Here is a 22153-nt window from a genome sequence, read left to right as displayed (position 1 = left end):
TATAGGCTGTCTCGCCTTTGTCGGTGATCACGCCTACCACAGTTGTGTCATCGGCAAACTTAATGATGGCGTTGGAGTCATATATGGTCATGCAGTCATGAGTGAACAGGGAGTACAGGAGGGGACTCAGCATGCACCCCTGAGGGGCCCCTGTGTTGAGGATCAGCATGGCGGATGTATTTTTCCCTGCCCTTACCACCCGTCAGGACGTCCAGGATCCAGTTGCAGAGGGAGGTGTTTAGTCCTAGGGTCCTTAGCTTATTTATGAGCTTTGAGGGCACTATGGTGTTGAACTCTTAGCTGTAGTCAATGAATAGCATTCTCACATTGGTGTTCCTTTTGTCCAGGTGGGAAAGGGCAGTGTGGAGTGCAATAGAGATTGCATCATCTGTGGACCTGTTAGGGTGGTATACAAATTGGAGTGGGTCTAAGGTTTCTGAGATAATGGTTTTGATGTTAGCCATGACCAACCTTTCAAAGTTCTTCATGGCTACAGACGTATGTGTAACGGGTCGGTAGTCATTTAGGCAGGTTACCTTAGTGTTTTTGGGCACAGGGACTATGGTGTTTTGCTTGAAACATGTTTGTATTACAGACTCGGACAAGGAGAGGTTGAAAATGTCAGTGAAGACACTTGCCAGTTGGTTAGCGCATGCTCGCAGTACACGTCCTGGTAATCCGTCTGGATACTTTGACTGCGGTGAGTATGATCACACAGGCTACCGGAACAGCTGGTGCCCTCATGCATGTTTCAGTGTTGTTTGCCTCGAAGCGAGCATAGAATTACTTTAGCTCGTCTAGTAGGCTTGCGTCACTGGCCTTCTAGAAGCCCCCGGCTTTGCTTCCCTTTGTAGTCTGTAATGGTCCCTTTGTAGTCTGCCACATCCGACGAGCGTCAGAGCCGGTGTGGTAGGATTCGATCTTAGTCCTGTATTGATGCTTTGCCTGTTTGATGGTTCATCGGAGAGCATAGCGGGATTTCTTTTTAGCTTCCTGGTTAGAGTCCCGCTCCTTGAAAGTGGCAGCTCTAGCCTTTAGCTCAGTGCGGATGTTGCCTGTAATCCATGGCTTCTGGTTGGGGTATGTATGTACGGTTACCGTGTGGACAAAGTCATCGATTGATGAAGCTAGTGGCTGATGTGGTGTACTCCTCAATGCCATCGGAGGAATCCCAGAACATATTCCAGTCTGTGCTGGCAAAACTGTCATGTAGCTTAGCATCTGCTTCATCTGACCACTTCTTTATTGATCGAGTCATGGGTGCTTCCTGCTTTAATTTTTGCTTGTAAGCAGGAATCATGGGGATAGAGTTGTGGTCGGATTTACCGAATTGAGGGTGAGGTAGAGCTTTGTACATGTTTCTGCGTGTGGAGTAAAGGTGGTCCAGAGTTTTTTTTCCCTCTGGTTGCGCATTTAACATGCTGATAGGAATTTGGTAAGACGGATTTAACTTTTCCTGCATTAAAGTACCCAGCTACTAGGAGCCCTGCCTCTGGGTATGCTTATGGTGGAATACAGCTCATTCAGTGCGGTCTTAGTGCCAGCATCAGTCTGCAGTGGTATGTAGACAGCTAAGAAAAATAGGTAGATAGTGTGGACTACAGCTTATCATGAGATACTCTACCTCAGGAGAGCAAAACCTCGAGACTTCCTTAGATATCGTGCTGTTATTTAGAAAAATACGTAGGCCGCCGCCCCTTGTCTTACCAGACATCTCTGTTCTATCCTGCCGATACAGTGTATAACCAGCCAGCTGTATGTTGATAATGTTGTCGTTCAGCCACGACTCAGTGAAGCATAATATATTACAGTTTTGAATGTCCCGTTGGTAGTTTAATCTTCCGCGTCAGTTATCGATTTTACCTTTGCCCCACTACTCTGGATTACCAACCTCTGCCTGACCTGACCCTGGGCCTGCCTGCTGTCCTGTACCTTGGCCCCACTACTATCGACCCCTGCCTGCCTTGACCTGTCGTTTGCTTGCCCTGATGTTGCAATAAACATTGTTACTTCAACCTTATCTGAAACCTGATAAATTAAGTAATCAATTTTGATTTGTTTCTTCTCTGCGCTGTCTGAATGGATTGTGTTTTTGCGTGAAAAGCCCTCTGTATCATGTTACTGGTTTCATTTCCTGACTCTGGATTAATAAGGAAGCCATCTTCGTCATGGTGATATTTTTGGCCTGTGAAATTGTAAGGGGATTGTCGAGGAGGTGGTTTGGGAGGCTGTCTGAGAAGCCTTGGAGTTGCTAAGAGTTTAAAAAGACAGAGAAGGGGATTTGACATTAGTTACGCTGTCAGGGAGAAAGAGACTGTTTGTCCTTCATACCATCTCCCAATATCTCTCTGTTGAACAGTGGTATGTTACTAATAAGGTATTTCCTGAAGGGAAATTTGGAGCCAAATTATGTTTTTTTTTTAGATTATTTGAGAATCCAATATAAATACTGTTTAAATAGAGTGAGGATGTCTCTACCACACCACGTAGCAGAGGAGGCTGCTGGGAGGAGCTATAGGAGGATGGGCTCATTGGAATGGCTGGAATGGAATCAATGGAACGGAGTAAAAACATGTGGTTTCAATGTGTTTGCTGTGTTTGACTCCATTGATTCCATTCCAGCCATTCCAATGAGCCCATCCTCCCATAGCTCCTTCCACCAGTCTCCTCTGTTGTACTCAACCTGGTCTGTGTGTCTAGTTCTCAGTCTATTTTCTGTCTAAATAATTTTAAAGCCTGTTGGTGTTGAATATTTGTCAGTTAATTAAGGGGATGTGTCCAGGTCAGTTGGAAATCCCGCTAATCCAACATGGAGTGGTGCTCTGACGCTCAATGTACCTTCCAACCGCTCCTCAAAAGCTCTCCTAGCTCACAGGAAGAAAAAAGTTGCTCCATTCATTAGTCACAATTTAACAGTGGTGGAAAAACTTCTCAATTGTAATAATAGAGTAAAAGTAAAGATACCTTAACAGAAAATGACTCAAGTAAAAGTGAAAGTCACCTAGTAAAATACTACTTGAGTAAAAGTCTAAAATATTCGGTTTTAAATATACTTAAGTATCAAAAGTAAATGGAATTACTAAAGTGTACTTAAGTATCAAAAGTAAATGTAGAAACTAAGCATATTCATGGATACTCAGGGGCGCACTCCAACACTCATCATTTACAAACAAAGGATTTGTGTTTAGTGAGTCCGCCAGATCAGAGGCAGTAGAGATGACCAGGGAAGTGTGAATTGGACCATTTTCCTTTCAAAATGAGCCTTTTGGGTGTCAGGAAAAATGTATGGAGTAAAAAGTACATTATTTTCTTTAGGGATGTATTGAAGTAAAAGTAAAAGTTGGCAAAAATATAAATAGTAACGTAAAGTGGTGTTGTGTGTGCCCCGGTCTTTGATTAAGGGTGCATAACTTAACTATTCCTCCCCCACTTTTCCTCTTCAAATTGACCCTCAGAATGCAGACCTCATCATCAACTAATCATTAGATAACTATGGTATTACATAGCCTTTATTGTACATCGACAGACATTTAACTCAGCGTCCACATGTGTATTTAGTCTTTCATTGAAAGATGTAGTAAAGTAAATGTTGGCAAAAATATAAATAGTAAAGTACAGATACCACAAAAAAGTAGTACTTTAAAGTATTTTTACTGAAGTACTTTACACCTCTGCAATTAACCAACATCAATCTATTTTCTGACTAAAGAGCCTGAACCTACCATTTGGTATTGAAACTTAACCATATGGATTTGAATGAAAATTATTTTAATAAACATGAAAACGTGAAATTAAGAAGCACACATTATTTCAAATAGTCTACATGTCACATTAAACAGCATTTAAACACTCTAAATGGGTCAGGAGCCAGACAGGGAGCATGAGAAGGAACAAAAATGAATTATTTAGGCTATATTATTTCAATTATTTCAAGGCTATAGACTACAAACAAATACATTGTGAAGCATTTGCATGTGCGACACATTAGGCTGGCAGGAACATTAAGCTCTCAGCATTTAAACAACATTTTGTTGTATTAAATCATTACATTTAAATTAAATCATTATAGTCTATAAATTGTGCATATAGGATGTGACTTACTTAGAATTAAATATAAATTAAACGAATAATGACTTATTAGTGCCTTTTAAATTCATTTTTAGAAATGGCCAGTCTGTGGTTTCAGGCTCATGTGATGGTGCCTGGAGAGCAGGCCAGCAGCGGAGAATACCCTCTCAGTGCTTCCAGAGCCACTGGGGATGCCGAACACCCTTTTGGCCACTCTTGCCACTCTTGCCAGGCTGGGCAGAGTTTTTATTTTCTTCTATTGTTAGGACTAAATGTTTTTAGGCAATCTAAATGGAAATCTCCTTGAACGTGGGAATATGCCAGACCTATTGGGCCAAAATCAATTAAGGCCTATTGTATAGATAAAAGAAGAAACATAACAAAAATTAACCATTTAAGAGATCTGATTTGTGGTTTATAAATACTTTGCTACAATAACACACTTGTCTACCCATCTTGTTCCTTTTGGTTAGCATGTACATGTAGTAAGTACAGTGGCGAGTACACCTGTTTTGAGCCCCACCTTTTTAGCTAAAAAAACAAATACAAATATATTGAGGGGTTTTGCCTGTTATTTTGACATTAATACGTGTCACATATCAATTTGCAAACCATGTAAAAAAAAAAAGATTAGAATAATTTGAGTTAATAAAGCCGCAAACAAACTTGGTCTCTTTTTTGCTTTATTGAGTAAGGAAGCTCCAAAATGCAGGTGTTTCAGCCTAGCTCATTGCTTTCTGTGGTGGTGGGGCAGCCAGCAGAAAATACAGACTATAGGGGTTGGTAATGTTCTCTAGTTGCGCCGTGATTGAGTAATGTTCTCTATTTGTGCCGTGATTGTTCTGTCACTCATAGGGACTAAGTCACTGCCAAATAAAAGGGCAGAGCTCGACAATTCAAGCCCCTTGGGTGCTGCCATAGAGTTACATTAGAAGTGCCCATCTAAGAAGGCTCAAGGTCATTGGCCAAAGATAAAATGATGACAAATCACGTTATAATTACAGTAGCTTTGGTTGGACTGATCATGTCAACATCAAACTTTCAAAATCTTAGCTAGCAGTCATCATGAATCAAGTTGACAATCTACTGGAAAATGCTTTTTAATCCTTGTCACCGGAAGATAAATAATGAAGATAAATTATAGATAAAAACATATCGGTGCTCATCGGCCATTGGACATAAACATTAATCAACAAGTTGGACATCGCAAATTCAACAATGAGTGTAACGGCTGTTGGTGGAAGAAGGTGAGGACCAAGGTGCAGCGTGGTACGTGTTCATCATTTTAATGGTAAAACTGAACACTATCAAAGAAGCAACAAAAGAACAACCGAAACAGCTCCGTCAAGTGCAAAACACACTAAACAGAAAATAACTACCCACACCACACAGGTGGGAAAAGGCTACCTAAGTATGGTTCTCAATCAGAGACAACGATAGACAGCTGCCTCTGATTGGGAACCACACCCGGCCAAACACATAAATCAAAAGCATAAAAAATTAACATAGAATGCCCACCCTAGTTACACACTGGCCTAACAAAAATACAGAATAAAAACCTCTCTATGGCCAGGGCGTGACAATGAGTGGATGGGAAGGAATCAGTGGCTAACTGCAAGCATTGCAAAGCAATCACTAGCCTGCTATTCAGTGGAGTGGGGATTGTGGTTCCAAGTCTGGGTTTAAGGGTCTCTTTTCTCAGCTTAAAAGGATAAACATTCAACATTTGCCATGCTGTCAAGCCAGTTTGACTTCTGCCGCGCTCAGCAGTGAGTTCCAGATAACTGAGGACTCTGAAAAAATGAGCTCTGACTGGAGAAATATGTTTTGAACAGTCATCTAACTCAGAATTGCAGGTTGGGAACTCAGACCTCTTTCTAGAGCTCCGACCTGAAGATCACTGATGTCATGATGATTCAACCTTGTTTTTTCCGAGTTCCCAGTTGTCTTGAAGACACCATAAATCCAGAGAATGCCAGACTTTGATGACAGAATTTGCCCACGAAGGACCGCCACGCCACCTTCCTGTTCAAGTGAGTACAGCACAACAAGTCTAAAACTGTATTGTACTGTATGCTGCATAAATGATGTCATATGCAAGGGAAATATGTATACTGTAGCTAAGAAAGTAATACTAAATGTATGTTGTGTTAGTAGCCCACATGCCTCAGCCTAATAATTTGGTCCCTATTTTGCCTACTGTTCTGACTTGGTGGTGCACATGTAGCCTATAGCCTGTTTTAGACAAATGTAATCACCAAATATTGTAAGGGCTTTCATTGTCTGCTTATATGCCCCCTTTATATGCCCCTTTATTTATCCTACGTTTTTGACTTGGTGTACAGGGAGAATATGAGAATGGCCCATGTTCTGAATTCTGTCATTGTACATTTCAAAAGTGCTGAACAAATAGTTATAATGACTACGTCCGTCCTAGCTCGCTCATTAATGTCTTAATCGAAATTACGGATTGCCTCTTATCTGCTCGTCGTCCCTTATGCCATAGTTTGTACATCTCAATTTTCAGTAGAAACCACATTTGTTTAAGCAAGTCTGCCATATCGGCTATGTTTCTTAAAAGATAGTAAATGAGGCTGAATTAACTGTTTCTCTGCCAGACAAGGCTCCGCTGATAGCCAGGTGTTGGGACAGCTTTATGTAGGCCTTAACAGTTTGTGGGCACCGTCTGTCACCGTTATAGTGCAATTAATGTATTGTTAAGTGTTGTGTAGTGGCTTTGCTGGCATGTATCTAAAAAAAAAAAAAGGGGTTGTTTGCCCCTCCAAGATTTACATGCTAAAATCACCACTGAGTAAGTACACCATCATGCTTTCAGGATACCTGTCTTTTCAGATTCCACCATGATTCTTTAGTTGTGGACACTAGATCACCGCACTCCCTCTCTTGCTCTTGGTCCTCATCTTTGTAAGTCACCTTGATTTTATCAGTTTCTTTATGAAAATGTTATGTGAACTCCATGACAGTAGCTAAAGCAAGGGGCAATAGCAGTACACAAGTAGACTACAAATGCATCTGCTCCTCACTCCGCTCCAGCTCTGCTCACATACTCTGGTCCAGGTCCACAGCCCTTGTCATGTGAAAATGAACATACTCAGCTCTAACCCTGCTCGGCCTATAGGAGAGATCCGACCTGTGGAGCTCACACCCCTTGACCATGGAAGCCTGTTCTGATTGGCCTAAGGCCTGTCATCACCTGGAGATGTGTGAGGCCGCAGCGCACTCTCAATGCTAACTGGCTATGTTGGGCTATATAGTTGCTGTTTAACTTGCTGTTTCTCTATGAATCATCAGTAGTGGTCCTGCAGATCAACATTGAACATGCATGATCACTGCACAGTGCCCCAGCTACAACTTTAGATAAGTGAGTGACTGTGTCTCTCTCCTACCCTATCCTCATCTCTGCCCTCCGTCTGTGTCTCCTAAGGGAGCGGGCGTGTTCTGTTCAACACCAATCAGCCTGGCATCCAGTTCTACACAGCCAACTTCCTGGATGGCTCTTTCAAAGGAAAGGACGGGACTTCCTACCCCAAACACAACATCTTCTGCCTGGTGTCCTGTAAGGTAGGCGGAGTAGATCATTGGTAGAGGAGAGAGCCAGATCATTTGGCAAGTCAGTTAAGAAAAAAATCTTATTCACAATGACGGCCTACCCCGGACCAATTGTGCACCACCCTATGGGACTCCCAATCAAAGCCAGATGTGATCCAGCCTGGATTTGAACCAGGGACTGTAGTGTCACCTCTTGCACTGAGATGCAGTGCCTTAGACCGCTGCCCCACTCCAGGGCCCAAATAGAAGTCTGTTGGTGCTTTTCCATGTAGACTTACCCCCAGGCCAGTGTGTCCCCAGTGTTTTATGTGAATGTGAACTCTTGGTGCAATTGTGTCTCCATCAGGAGTGTGACATTAAAGACTTGGAGCAAGCAGAATCAACAACCTCTGCACCATCAAGACAGTTGCTTTGTGATAAGGTGTTAAATGTTCACAGCCATTGTTATGTAAATGACAGCTGAAAAGTATGCAGGAACCTGGCTCCAAGTCAGAGCAGGTCTGCCGGAGCCATGGCCCAGTGAGACACCGGTGCCGGCCCACATAGATGGAAACAGAAAAGTCTGAGTCTTTTGCGTAAAACACTGGTGTATATCTTCAGTGGAAAAGCACCATGTGTAGACTGTAACCACGGAAATCAACTACAGAAATGTTTAGTCACAGTCGCAGTGAATTGGTTTGCAAATGGCCCATGGGCTAAACTACTGCTGATGTTGACTTTCTATCTATGAGGAACATTACACACTGTCAGTACCTCTCTTCTATTTATGATGAGCAGTCTGGTGGGTCCACATGCATTTTATAAACTGCAAGACAGGCTGCTAACACACACACACACACACACACACACACACACACACACACACACACACACACACACACACACACACACACACACACACACACACACACACACTCACATTTTAATTGTCCCTGAGCTTTTTCCTCACAGCCCGTTATCTCTAATAAGACTGACTTACTAATTAACCTCGCTACTATTGTTTTGTCACTACTGTTAAGGTACGACGTTAATGATGTGCCCATTAACTAAATGATTAATGAGACTGCTACTGGGAAATGAAGCCTCGAAGACCATTCGATTCTCTTTGATCTAACATTGCAAATGCTCAGCCATTTAGTTGCATACAAATCTTTTTCAAAGAAGTAAAATCAAAGGGTTTTATACTGACCAATATTAAAGACCTTCATATGTTGAATCATACTCACTTGTTTTGCAATTATGTGTAATACTTTACTTTGGAGTTACAGTAAAACTAAACTAAACTGTGATGTGTGTCAGTACGTGTTATACATGAGAGCATAGATGTTTAATGACTAGAATTTACGTAACTAGATTGTAGTAGGTGAATATACAGTAAAAGCATAATGGTGAGATTGTCGGTGCAGAGAGGTGATTAAAGTACATGGTGCAGGTAGTGTTGGTGTAAAGACGGGGGGTTTAGAGAGATTGTCTAAGAGCAGAGGACAGGTTCTGGGGGTTTAGAGAGATTGTCTAAGAGCAGAGGACAGGTTCTGGGGGTTTAGAGAGATTGTCTAAGAGCAGAGGACAGGTTCTGGGGGTTTAGAGAGATTGTCTAAGAGCAGAGGACAGGTTCTGGGGGTTTAGAGAGATTGTCTAAGAGCAGAGGACAGGTTCTGGGGGTTTAGAGAGATTGTCTAAGAGCAGAGGACAGGTTCTGGGGGTTTAGAGAGATTGTCTAAGAGCAGAGGACAGGTTCTGGGGGTTTAGAGAGATTGTCTAAGAGCAGAGGACAGGTTCTGGGGGTTTAGAGAGATTGTCTAAGAGCAGAGGACATGTTCTGGGGGTTTAGAGAGATTGTCTAAGAGCAGAGGACAGGTTCTGGGGGTTTAGAGAGATTGTATAAGAGCAGAGGACAGGTTCTGGGGGTTAGAGAGATTGTCTAAGAGCAGAGGACAGGTTCTGGGGGTTAGAGAGATTGTCTAAGAGCAGAGGACAGGTTCTGGGGGTTAGAAAGATTGTCTAAGAGCAGAGGACAGGTTCTGGGGGTTTAGAGAGATTGTCTAAGAGCAGAGGACAGGTTCTGGGGGTTAGAGAGATTGTCTAAGAGCAGAGGACAGGTTCTGGGGGTTAGAGCGATTGTCTAAGAGCAGAGGACATGTTCTGGGGGTTAGAGAGATTGTCTAAGAGCAGAGGACAGGTTCTGGGGGTTTAGAGAGATTATCTAAGAGCAGAGGACAGGTTCTGGGAGGTTAGAGAGATTGTCTAAGAGCAGAGGATAGGTTCTGGGGGTTTAGAGAGATTGTCTAAGAGCAGAGGACAGGTTCTGGGGGTTTAGAGAGATTGTCTAAGAGCAGAGGACAGGTTCTGGGGGTTTAGAGAGATTGTCTAAGTGCAGAGGAGAGGTTCTGGGGTTTAGAGAGATTGTCTAAGAGCAGAGGACAGGTTCTGGGGGTTTAGAGAGATTGTCTAAGAGCAGAGGACAGGTTCTGGGGGTTTAGAGAGATTGTCTAAGAGCAGAGGACAGGTTCTGGGGGTTTAGAGAGATTTTGTAAAAGCACAGTTTCATGAGGCCAACAGTGGAATCATGGGAAATCAATTGTTGTCAGAGGTGTGGGAGGAGAAGAGAACACTTTACAGATGGAAGGAGAGGAAGAGAGGGAATAGAAAGATGGTGGAAGGTGTGTGTGTGTGTGTGTGTGTGTGTGTGTGTGTGTACTATGTTCCGGTCTTTGATTAAGGGTGCATAACTTAACTATTCCTCCCCCACTTTTCCTCTTCAAATTGACCCTCAGAATGCAGACCTCATCATCAACTAATCATTAGATAACTATGGTATTACATAGCCTTTATTGTACATCGTCAGACATTTAACTCAGTTTCCACATGTGTATTTAGTCTTTAGTCAGAAAGCAATGTAACAACAACAACAAGTACTTTCCCTGAGTATTGAGTTTTCTCATTGACTGTCGCCAGAGCCCCTAACCCCTGTAGCATGCAATGTAATAAAGTGCTTTGACATCTTGTGTTTTTGATTCATCGGGCTCCATCAGCTTATCAGTGAGCTGGCTTCCCTTGGCTAGAGTTACAGTACTGCATGGCTGAGCTGTGCAGCAGCCCCACTATACATTATCACACAACACACAGTACAGAGACTGTCTCATGGACTGCATGAAAATAGGTTTTATTGAAACATTTCCCCTTCCTCTGTACACGCACACCTTCGCCCCAGTAGTCATTCATTTTAAAGAACCAGATTTAGTTTAATTTAAAAAGCTTTAAATCTGATGGGGTTTTGTTGTGAGTGTGCTGCAGACAGCAGCAAATCACATATACTGCAAATATAGACGGCATGAGGATATATTCCAGACATGGACACAGGACACATACAAGGAGCATGGACACGTGTAAGTTTGACACATGGTGCACTGAGAAATATTGTATAACACACACACACACTGTCCAGTTCTCCTCTGTAGTTATAATGCGCTTCGGCCCTCTCTCTGCTGGCCCCCTGTGCTTCCATTAGATTTATGGCAGTAATTGTTGCTTGAGTAATCACAGCATCAACGTATAATGGGACTTCAGGGAGTACCCACTATGAGATTTACTGAGAACTGTATACTCCTCTCCTCTCCTCCTCTCTTCTCTCCTCCTCTCTATACTCCTCCTCTCTTCTTCTCTCCTCCTCTCTCCGCTCCTCCTCTCCTCTCCCTTTCTCACCTCTCTCCCATCCTCTCCTCTATTCTCCTCTCCTCTTCTCTCCTACTCTCTCCTCTCCTCTTCACTCCTTTCCTCTCCTTCTCTCTCCTCTCCTCTTCCCTCCTTTCCTCTCCTCTTCCACTCCTCTCTCCTCTCCTCACTGTATACTCCTCTCCCCTCTCAACCTCTCCTGCTCTCTCCTCTCCCCTCCTCTCTTCACTCCTCTCCTTTCTTCTCCTCTCCTCCTCTCTCCGCTCCTCGTCTCCTCTCCCTTTCTCACCTCCCTCCTCTCCTCTCCTCTATTCTCCTCTCCTCCTCTCTCCCCTTGTTTTCTCTCCTACTCTCTCCTCTTCACTCCTTTCCTCTCCTTCCCTCTCCTCTCCGCTTCCCTCCTTTCCTCTCCTCTTCCTCTCCTCTCTCCTCTCCTCACTGTATACTCCTCTCCCCTCTCCACCTCTCCTGCTCTTTCCTCTCCTCCTCTCTGCTCTCTCCTCTCCCCTCCTCTCCTCTCTCCTCTCTCCTCCTCTCCTCTCCTTTCTTCTACTCTCCTCCTCTCCCCCTCTCTCCTCTCCTTTCCTCTCCTCTCCTCTCCGCCTCTCCTCTTCCTTTCCTCTCTCCTCTCCTCACTGTATACTCCTCTCCCCTCTCCGCCTCTCCTGCTCTTTCCTCTCTCTCCCTTCTCTCCTCTCTCTCCTCTCTCTCCTCTCTCTCCTCTCCTCCTCTCTCTCTCCTCTCCTCTCCTACTCTCTCTCTCCTCTCCTCCTCTCTCTCATCTCCTCCTATCCTCACTGTAACGCATTCTCCTGTCTAGACTCTCTTATCTCTCCTCCCATCTCTCTCTTTCTCTTCCTCTTTCTCTTTCATCACTGTTTCTCCCTTCCTCTCTGTTCTTCTTTCTCGACTGCCCTGCACGGTATTGGGGGCTGCAGAGTATCAGGGTGGCAGGTAGCCTAGCGTTGTGCCAGTAAACGAAAGGTCGCTGGTTCGAATAACCGACAAGTTGAATAATCTGATGTGCTCTACTACGGCTGACCCTGTAAAATAACACATTTCACTGCACATACACAGTGTATGTGACAATACATATATTTGTTTGTATTGCCTCACCTCTCTCCATCTTTCTCTCTAGGCTCCCTTTGTCTTTCCATCTATCTATATCATAACACTGAGAAATTTAATTATGGGCTGGGAGACTTTTTAAGCAGGAGAAGGCTGCGTGAGTTTGTTGATTTCCATAAATCCGGTTGCTCCTTTCCTCTTGCTGTGCTAGAGTTGTGCAGATTAGATTCACAGCCTCTCTTGCCCACAGTGTCATTAGAGTGAATATGAGCAGGGGAAGGTTCCAGTACACTGTACAGGTCTATGAGCCCCATTTCTGTGATTCCAAATGTTTATGTACAGTTGAAGTCAGAAGTTTACATACACCTTAGCCAAATACCTTTAAACTCAGTTTTTCACAATTCCTGACATTTAATCCTAGCAAAAATTCCCTGTCTTAGGTCAGTAAGGATCACCACTATATTTTTAGAATGTTAAATGTCAGAATAATAGTAGAGAGAATAATTTATTTTAGCTTTTATTTCTTTCACCACATTCCCAGTGGGTCAGAAGATTACATACACTCAATTAGTATTTGGTAGCATTGCATTTAAGCCTTTAAATTGTTTAACTTTGGTCAAACGAAACGTTTGGTTGGTAGCCTTCCACAAGCTTCCCACAATAAGTTGGGTGAATTTTGTCCCATTCCTCCTGACAGAGCTTGTGTAACTGAGTCAGGTTTGTAGGCCTCCTTGCTCGCACACACTTTTTCAGTTCTGCCCACAAATGTTCTATAGGATTGAGGTCAGGGCTTTGTGATGGCCACTCCAATACCTTGCCTTTGTTGTCCTTAAGCCATTTTGCCACAACTTTGGAAGTGTGCTTGGGGTCATTGTTCATTTGGAAGACCCATTTGCGACCAAGCTTTAACTCTGTGTCTTGAGATGTTGCTTCAATATATCCACAGAATTTTTGTTCCTCATGATGCCATCTATTTTGTGAAGTGCACCAGTCCATCCTGCAGCAAAGCACCCCCACAACATGATGCTGCCAAAGAAATTTGTGGAGTGGTTGAAAAACGAGTTTTAATGACTCCAACCTAAGTGTATGTAATCTTCTGACTTCAACTGTATGTGTGTATTTGAATTGGCAAGAAGAGTTTTTGAAACATGGCTAATAAGGCTGTCTTGAACAAAGGAAATTACAAGCACTCATGTAGGCCTGCACACACATCCATAAATACACTAGAATTACCTCATCACAGAATCTCTAACCACCGCACCACCGCACCAGTCAATAACACCAAGAGTCTCAGACATGCCTGCATTTAAAGACTAGCTATGAGAAAGCAGCTTATGAGAGACAATGAGCAATATGACTCAGGGTGCTTTCAGACATTGTTTTATCACTCTTCCATTATTTACTGCATGCTGTGGCCAAAATGTTTATTTAGAGCTATAACAATGTGACACATTGTGGAATGGGACTAATTTCATTATATTTTTTGTACAGTAATAAAGAAGGTGAAATATTTAGTGTAGATGTTTCTAAAACTGATTGGACATTAAAATATGAAAATGTTCATTCACATTTTATGGATTTACATATAATGTTATCGTATTTGTATATATGTGTTATACTTTTATTGTGTCCTAGATCTTATGGAGGGAAAAGGGTTTCTTCTCAGACAGAAAGTCAGAGGAATTCTGAATTTATTTATTTACACAATTCCAGATGAAAACCAATATCCAAACCTTTCTGGTGGGGGATACTACTACATTATTCAATACATTGCCACCTTGGTAGATTGATGAATACATCTATAGCAAAAACAGAGCAAAAGTGCTCTCAGCTTGAGAGTTTAATGGCTGCTGGTGGGTGGGCTGCCTGGTAATTACAGCCCTTTGTGTTGCCACTACGTGGGTCACATCCAGAGTGTTGGCTAGCGCCAGCTCTGGCCCCTGCTCCTCCTCTTCTGTACTGTAGGAGAGGCAGAGACCCACACAGAGAGACAGCCATTTGCATTGGATTGAGCTCAAGAACAAAGTGTACAGGCAAATGACAGATTGAGAAGCACTTCTATTTGCATACATATCAAACTGCCGCCCATATGGGAGCAAGAGAACACAGCAGTCAGATCAAGCAGGGGGAAGGAATGGAGAGGGAGGGTGGGAAGACTGGGTAGAATGTGTCAAAACAGGAGATTTGGAGAGAATGGTACACACACACACACACACGCGCGCGCGCGCACACACGCACACACACACACACACACTTGGAGAGATTTGAACTGAACTCTGCCTCTTGTCTTTTTCAGACTTAACAAGGCCAGCCAGTCCATGTTTAAACTTCTCTTTTCTTCTGTTTGGATGGTTCTTCTCCAGTTCCTTAAACCTGACCTCGACATGTGATGGGAAACACAAACACTGTGTGTCTGTGAACGCTTGTTCGTGTGTGTTTGTTCATTCAGCACAATCACTGAACCTCACATTGAGATACTCAATGCAGCTGTCTGTCGTGTGACACTTTGGGCCAACAGAGACCTCCTCCGAATTCACTCCTAACCACCTAGCAACCACATCTGCAGCTGCATGCCCATAGCAACCAGTTTTAGCCTGTCCACAGTTCTCCCAAAAGCCTTCACACCTTTCTTCTGTCTTCAAGGTGAGCCTCTTGTGTCCTGTCCTTCAGGTGTGTTTATCAGTCTCTCGTGTGATCCTATGTTTCTGAACAGGCCTCATTCCCCGACGCCCTGCTGAGAGGAGTACTGTCATGACACTCGCTTCACCTTTTCCACCGCCTGATGGAGAGACAGGGGGTTCAGGGATCAGCATCAAGCACCGAGTAACCAATCAGGATCCCAGCCACTGATCAGAGCTGATTCTTTGCTGAAAGGAGGGATGGAGTGACACGGACCAGGAGATGTTAACACTCAAATCAGAGGGATGATATTGCAATATACAAGGACCAATCTGAGATGGACAGGTAATGATTTTGGAATGAAAATTATGAAGATGATTGGCAGCATATTCATGGAAGGCGACGTATATGATTAGAGGTGATGGGTTCATAAACACGGGGACCAATTTGACTCTTTCAACTTCCTCCACATTGCTTTGTTCCCCTATTTTTACAGCTGAAATTTATACCGCATGAAACATTGTGATATCATATGAAGTTGGCTCTGAGCCATGTTGAAATGAAGCTTTTAACTTTAATAAACTCAGCCATAAAAGAAACGTCCTCTCACTGTCAACTGCGTTGATTTTCAACAAATTTAACATGTGTAAATATTTGTATGAACATAAGATTCAACAACTGAGACATGAACTAAAAAAGTTCCACAGACATGTGACTAACAGACATGGAATAATGTGTCCCTGAACAAAGGGGGGGTCAAAATCAAAAGCAACAGTCTGGATCTGGTGTGGCCACCAGCTGCATTAACTACTGCAGTGCATCTCCTCCTCATGGATTGCACCAGATTTGCCAGTTCTTGCTGTGAGATGTTACCCCACTCTTCCACCAAGGCACCTGCAAGTTCCTGGACTGAGATAGATGTTTATCAGTCTCTCTGTCCCACCTTTGATACACCTGTACCGTCCTTGCCTTCTGGATGAAAGCAGGCCTTGGCTCGGGTATTTTTTTTTTGCCTTCCTGTGACATCGGGTGCTGTAGGTGACCTGGAGGGCAGACAGTGTGCCCCCGGTGATGCGCTTGACAGACCACACCATCCTCTGGAGAGCCCTGCGGTTGCGGGCAGTGTAGTTGGCGTACCAGGCGGTGATACAGGATGCTCTCAATTGTGCATCTGTAAAAGTTTGTGAGGGGCCAAGACAAAAAAATTCAGCCACCTGAGGTTGAAGAGATGTTGTTGCGCCTTCTTCACCACACTGTCTGGCACATGTGTCAAATTCATGAATTAGTTGGCATCATTTTTATGGATTTATACAAAGAAATGTCAAATGAAAAAAGCTTAAACAAATGCAAATGCAGAGACTGTTGTTATTCTGGCTCCACTGTTTGACGTGACTGTAAGTTAGTCGTAGTTGGCTAGCTAGCAACAAGGCATAAGAACATTGCCAGCCAGTATGGCAATGGAACATTTTGAACGAACGACTGGGTCTCGTCCATAGATACAGAACAAAAAGACTGAACGACTGGGTCGCGTCTCTGACAATCGAACCGATAGAACGAACGACCAGCCGCTTTGGGTAGCAACCCTATATTTGTGTCAGGACTATGTCTTGTGGAAGGATTAAATAGTATGAATAAATTAATCAAATGTAACGTTTTCAATGAAAATATGTCAATAATTATTTGAATATGTTGGTAACCTGGTGTGTAAAAGTGATAATAACCTCGAAGCCGGTGTTTGGAGGACATATTGGTGCGGTTTCGACTTTCTCGGGCCTAACAACACCCGTGCCAATGTATCCTCCGAACACCGGCTTCGAGGGCATTATCACTTAACTATACTCTATAAATTGACTCCTTCAAATAATTTACTCTGGCAAGTTTGCTACTGGCGTGCTGCAGTAGGGAAGTAAAGCGGAAGTCGAATCCATCACTTCTGTTGTTTGGCTGTGCCCATAGCAACGTTCGAAAACGAGTTGGATAGGGTGGAGTGTTTCATTGTGCCATCATAGGCACAATGGTAAGAGTGGTATCCCAAATAAGTTGCCTGTCAAACTAACTTTCTTCAGCACACCATTGAATGCTAATGAAATCCCAATAGTGTTGTTTCTGTCTGCGCCTGGCACACTTTTGGATTCATCTCACATGTGAACTATTTCAAATCGTTGCTTCTTTAGCTGTGAGCGATTCATTCTCATCTGAACAAAGTGAGTACTACTCTTTTCGTAAAATCTGCTCAGATACTCAGCAGCAGCGTTGCTATAGTAACTCCTTCCGTTCAACCTTCAAAAACTTCAAATTCAGATGTTGGCCCAAAGCCTTTTTCTCTCTTGGAGAGATGAGGTGTTGAGTTTAACAGGTTGCTAAATGTCCTTTTGCTTTGCTGTTCATCTTTCTAGCATGGAGGAAGAAGAGGTGTGTATGGTCGGGCTGGATTTAATTGGATTAGATGAACCTTCTTGTTATTTTTTATTGCATCAGTCCAATTGCAGGATTTGGGGATTTGTAAAGTATATTATTCATTCGGGTGGCCGGTTGCACTGAATGGTTGAATCTAAAGAATGTGACCTGTAGATTTTGTGTTTGTCTTTAATAACTTTATGAAAGTAAATGTGATTGCCTTACTTCAACACAGAACAGTGTTCAACGTCACAGTTAAAACTGTCATTACAGTCTAAACTCATTTCACATGAAGAATCACCATGTGAGTGTTATACCACTTTTGTCTGTCACAGCTGAGGCGACATTATCTGGTCATGAACAATGAGAAAATCATGCCAATCAGGAATTGTTTATATAAATGAAAGTTAAGACAGGATTCGTTGAGGAGAGAAAAAAACATTTTCCCAGTTAGAGAAATGGCACCATGCCAACTCTTCAGAATGCAGATGAGTGGGTGGGTGGAAGTGTGAAAATGACTGCTGTTACTATAGAAACCAAAACAACACACTGGTGGTGCTGTGTACGGTATTAGAAAAAGAGCTTGTCACTGAATATGTTGTGTGTTAAATCACATCATTAAAAAAACGTAACTTTAAAATGGTTGCACAAATAAATCTGGTTGATGACCCAGGTATAGAGTCGTGAATACAGTATATGAAATATGGCATATTATCACAAACATTACCCAGATACCCTAACAACACGAATATAAAGAATTCTAAGGGAATTATTGTTTATTGTCAAATCATAAATAGACAATAATCATTTTCTCCACTGTGTAAGTATCCTAAGTATACTAATATTAAGTCTTGGTCATTATGTCAGCGCTCTGCACTCTAACCTTAAACGACAGGACTATGAAGATAAATACACCTCAACTAGTTTCTGTTTTGGAGCTGACAGTTAACCTTATAGGTCATAGGCACTCATTTCTAAAAGAAGATTCCAAATTCTCCCACGCTACTCATAGATCGACCTCGCAGTCAAAATATATGAGGAAATGTTTGGTGGCCAGAAATGATGTCACACTTATTAAAATACTAACTGCTCTCTTTTGACTTGTTCCCCATTTGTCAGGGATATGTAAGACACTCTGGCCAACCGCTGCTGTTGGCAATATAAACAAGGGACGATTGTGTCCAGCGGGCCATAATGTGAATGTCACATGTATAATACAGTATATAGAATACAGTATGTATAGAAGAAGGTCATTCACTCCATTTACATTATAAGCGCGGTATAATGATGCACATGACTCACACTTGCTGTTTAACCTAAGGGCTCACTTGCAATTATCACCTTTCTCGCTCCCTACCAATGGGCATAAATGTTGGGATGTAAACTCAGCAAAAAAAATAAACAGCATTTTTTCAGGACCCTGTCTTTCAAAGATATTTGTAAAAACCCAAATAACTTCACAGATCTTCATTGTAAAGGGTTTAAACACTATTTCCCATGCTTGTTCAATGAACCATAAACCATTAATAAACATGCACCTGCGGAACGGTCGTTAAGACACTAACAGCTTACAGACGGTAGGCAATTAAGGTCACAGTTGTGAAAACTTAGGACACTAAAGCGGCCTTTCTACTGACTCTGAAAAACATCAAAAGAAAGATGCCCAGGGTCCCTGCTCATCTGTGTGAGCGTGTCTTAGGCATGCTGCAAGGAGGCATGAGGAATGCAGATGTGGCCAGGGCAATAAATTGCAATGTCCGTGCTGTGAGCCTAAGACGGCGCTACAGGGAGACAGGACAGACAGCTGTTCCTCCTTGCAGTGGCAGACCACGTGTAACAACACCTGCACAGGAGCGATACATCCGAACATCACACCTGTGGGACAGGTACAGGATGGCAACAACAACTGTCCGAGTTACACCAGGAATGCACAATCCCTCCATCAGTGGTCAGACTGTCCTCAATAGGCTGAGAGAGGCTGGACTGAGGGCTTGTAGGCCTGTTGTAAGGCAGTTCCTCACCAGACATCACCGGCAACAACGTCGTCTATGGGCACAAACCGACCGTCGCTGGACCAGACAGGACTGGCAAAAAGTACTGACGAGTTGTGGTTTTGTCTCACCAGGGGTGATGGTCGGACTCGCGTTTATCATCGAAGGAATGAGTGTTACACCGAGGCCTGTACTCTGGAGCGGGATCAATTTTGGAGGTGGATCATGGTCTGGGGCGGTGTGTCACAGCATCATCGGACTGAGATTGTTGTCATTGCAGGCAATCTCAACGCAGTGTGTTACAGGGAAGACATCCTCCTCCCTCATGTGGTATCCTTCCTGCAGGCTCATCCTTACATGACCCTCCAGCATGACAATGCCACCAGCCATACTGCTCGTTCTGTGCGTGATTTCCTGCAAGACAAGAATGTCAGTGTTCTGCCTTGGCCAGTGAAGAGCCCAGATCTCAATCCCATTGAGCACGTCTGGGACCTGTTGGATCGGAGGGTGAGGGCTAGGGCTAATTTCCCCCCCAGAAATGTCCGGGAATTTTCAGGTGCCTTGGTGGAAGAGGGGGGGTAACATCTCACAGCAAGAACTGGCAAATCTGGTGCAGTCCATGAGGAGGAGATGCACTGCAGTAGTTGATGCAGCTGGTGGCCACACCAGATACTGACTGTTACTTTTGATTTTGACCCCCGCTTTGTTCAGGGACACATTATTCCATTTCTGTTAGTCACATGTCTGTGGAACTTGTTCAGTTGTTGAATCTTGCTATGTTCTTACAAACATTTAGACATGTTACATTTGCTGAAAATAAACAGTTGACAGTGAGAGAACAGTTATTTTTTTGCTGAGTTTATTTATATGTCAACTTAACTTTGTTCTCTTTTGCTGTTTTTAGCAACCGTTTTTGACGACCACCCACCTCCCCACCAGCTATAATAACTTTAAGGCACGTCATTGGAACATCTTTCTCCCAGTAGGGGGGAGTTTCGATGCCAGCAGTCCCGAACAGCAATAAGAATAATAAAGATTTGATCTGATTTGAATTAATAGGCTACAACCTTTATCATCTGAGTTGGACTCTTCTGGCAGTCATGCATTTGAACCAACCCTCAAGCTCAGAGCACTGTTGTGGCATGCCTCTTTCACACTGTTGTGGCATGCCTCTTTCACACTGTTGTGGCATGCCTCTTTCACACTGTTGTGGCATGCCTCTTTCACACTGTTGTGGCATGCCTCTTTCACACTGTTGTGGCATGCCTCTTTCACACTGTTTAGGCGAGGGGGTAGGAAATGGGAATGAAGTCTCCTCTCCCTCTGCTGTTTATCCTTTTTATTTTATTTAATTTCACCTTTATTTAACCAGGTAGGCTAGTTGAGAATACCTTTATTTAACCAGGTAGGCTAGTTGAGAACAAGTTCTTATTTACAACTGCGACCTGGCCAAGATAAAGCATAGCAGTGCAACAAAAACAACAGCACAGAGTTACACATGGGATAAACAAATGCACAGTCAATAACACAATTGAAAATCTGTATACAGTGTGTGAAAATTAAGTAAGGAGGTAAGGCAATAAATGGGCCATAGTGGTGATTTAAATACAATTTAGCAATTAAGGAGGGATAGATGTGCAGATGAGGATGTGCAAGTAGAAATACTGGTGTGCAAAAGCGGCATAAATACAAATACATATATATATGGGGATGAGGTAGGTACAGTGCCTTGCGAAAGTATTCGGCCCCCTTGAACTTTGCGACCTTTTGCCACATTTCAGGCTTCAAACATAAAGATATAAAACTGTATTTTTTTGTGAAGAATCAACAACAAGTGGGACACAATCATGAAGTGGAACGACATTTATTGGATATTTCAAACTTTTTTAACAAATCAAAAACTGACAAATTGGGCGTGCAAAATTATTCAGCCCCTTTAAGTTAATACTTTGTAGCGCCACCTTTTGCTGCGATTACTGTAAGTCGCTTGGGGTATGTCTCTATCAGTTTTGCACATTGAGAGGCTGACATTTTTTCCCATTCCTCCTTGCAAAACAGCTCGAGCTCAGTGAGGTTGGATGGAGAGCATTTGTGAACAGCAGTTTTCAGTTCTTTCCACAGATTCTCGATTGGATTCAGGTCTGGACTTCAGGTCTGGACAGAGATCCTCACTGAACTTCTGGAGAGAGTTTGCTGCACTGAAAGTAAAGGGGCTGAATAATTTTGCACGCCCAATTTTTCAGTTTTTAATTTGTTAAAACAGTTTGAAATATCCAATAAATGTCGTTCCACTTCATGATTATGTCCCACTTGTTGTTGATTCTTCACAAAAAAATATAGTTTTATATCTTTATGTTTGAAGCATGAAATGTGGCAGAAGGTCACAAAGTTCAAGGGGGCGAATACTTTCGCAAGGCACTGTAGTTGGTTGGATGGGCTATTTACAGCGTCCTTAACCACTGCGCCACCCGGGAGGCCATGGTTTAGGACCTTGAGCGTGGATGAGGTGCACCTATGACCAGCTCGGAAACTGGATTGCATAGCGGAGATTCGAGATGGTCGGTGATGTCACGCCCTGACCGTAGAGATCTTTTTATTCTCTATCTTTGGTTGGTCAGGGTGTGACTCGGATGGGAAACTCTATGTTCTTTGTTCCTATGTTTTGGCTGGGTATGGTTCTCAATCAGGGACAGCTGTCTATCGTTGTCTCTGATTGGGAATCATACATAGGCAGCTTTTTTTCCTTTTGTATTTGTGGGTAGTTGTCT

General features: G+C 43.1%; 1 long non-coding RNA gene across 1 annotated transcript; it reads left to right on the top strand.

Moving 5' to 3' along the window:
- The first annotated feature begins 5606 nt into the window (after window positions 1-5606).
- Window positions 5607-20397, top strand: LOC149985662 (uncharacterized). The gene is made up of 3 exons (XR_016497474.1): window positions 5607-6101; window positions 15092-15342; window positions 20290-20397. It is a non-coding gene; the product is annotated as an uncharacterized LOC149985662 (long non-coding RNA).
- Window positions 20398-22153: the final 1756 nt, after the last annotated feature.

Source organism: Oncorhynchus mykiss, chromosome 1 (genome assembly GCF_057628025.1).
Source record: "Oncorhynchus mykiss isolate SJ-2025 chromosome 1, ASM5762802v1, whole genome shotgun sequence".
Classification (NCBI taxonomy): Eukaryota; Metazoa; Chordata; class Actinopteri; order Salmoniformes; family Salmonidae; genus Oncorhynchus; species Oncorhynchus mykiss.
This window is presented reverse-complemented; position numbering and strand designations above follow the sequence as displayed.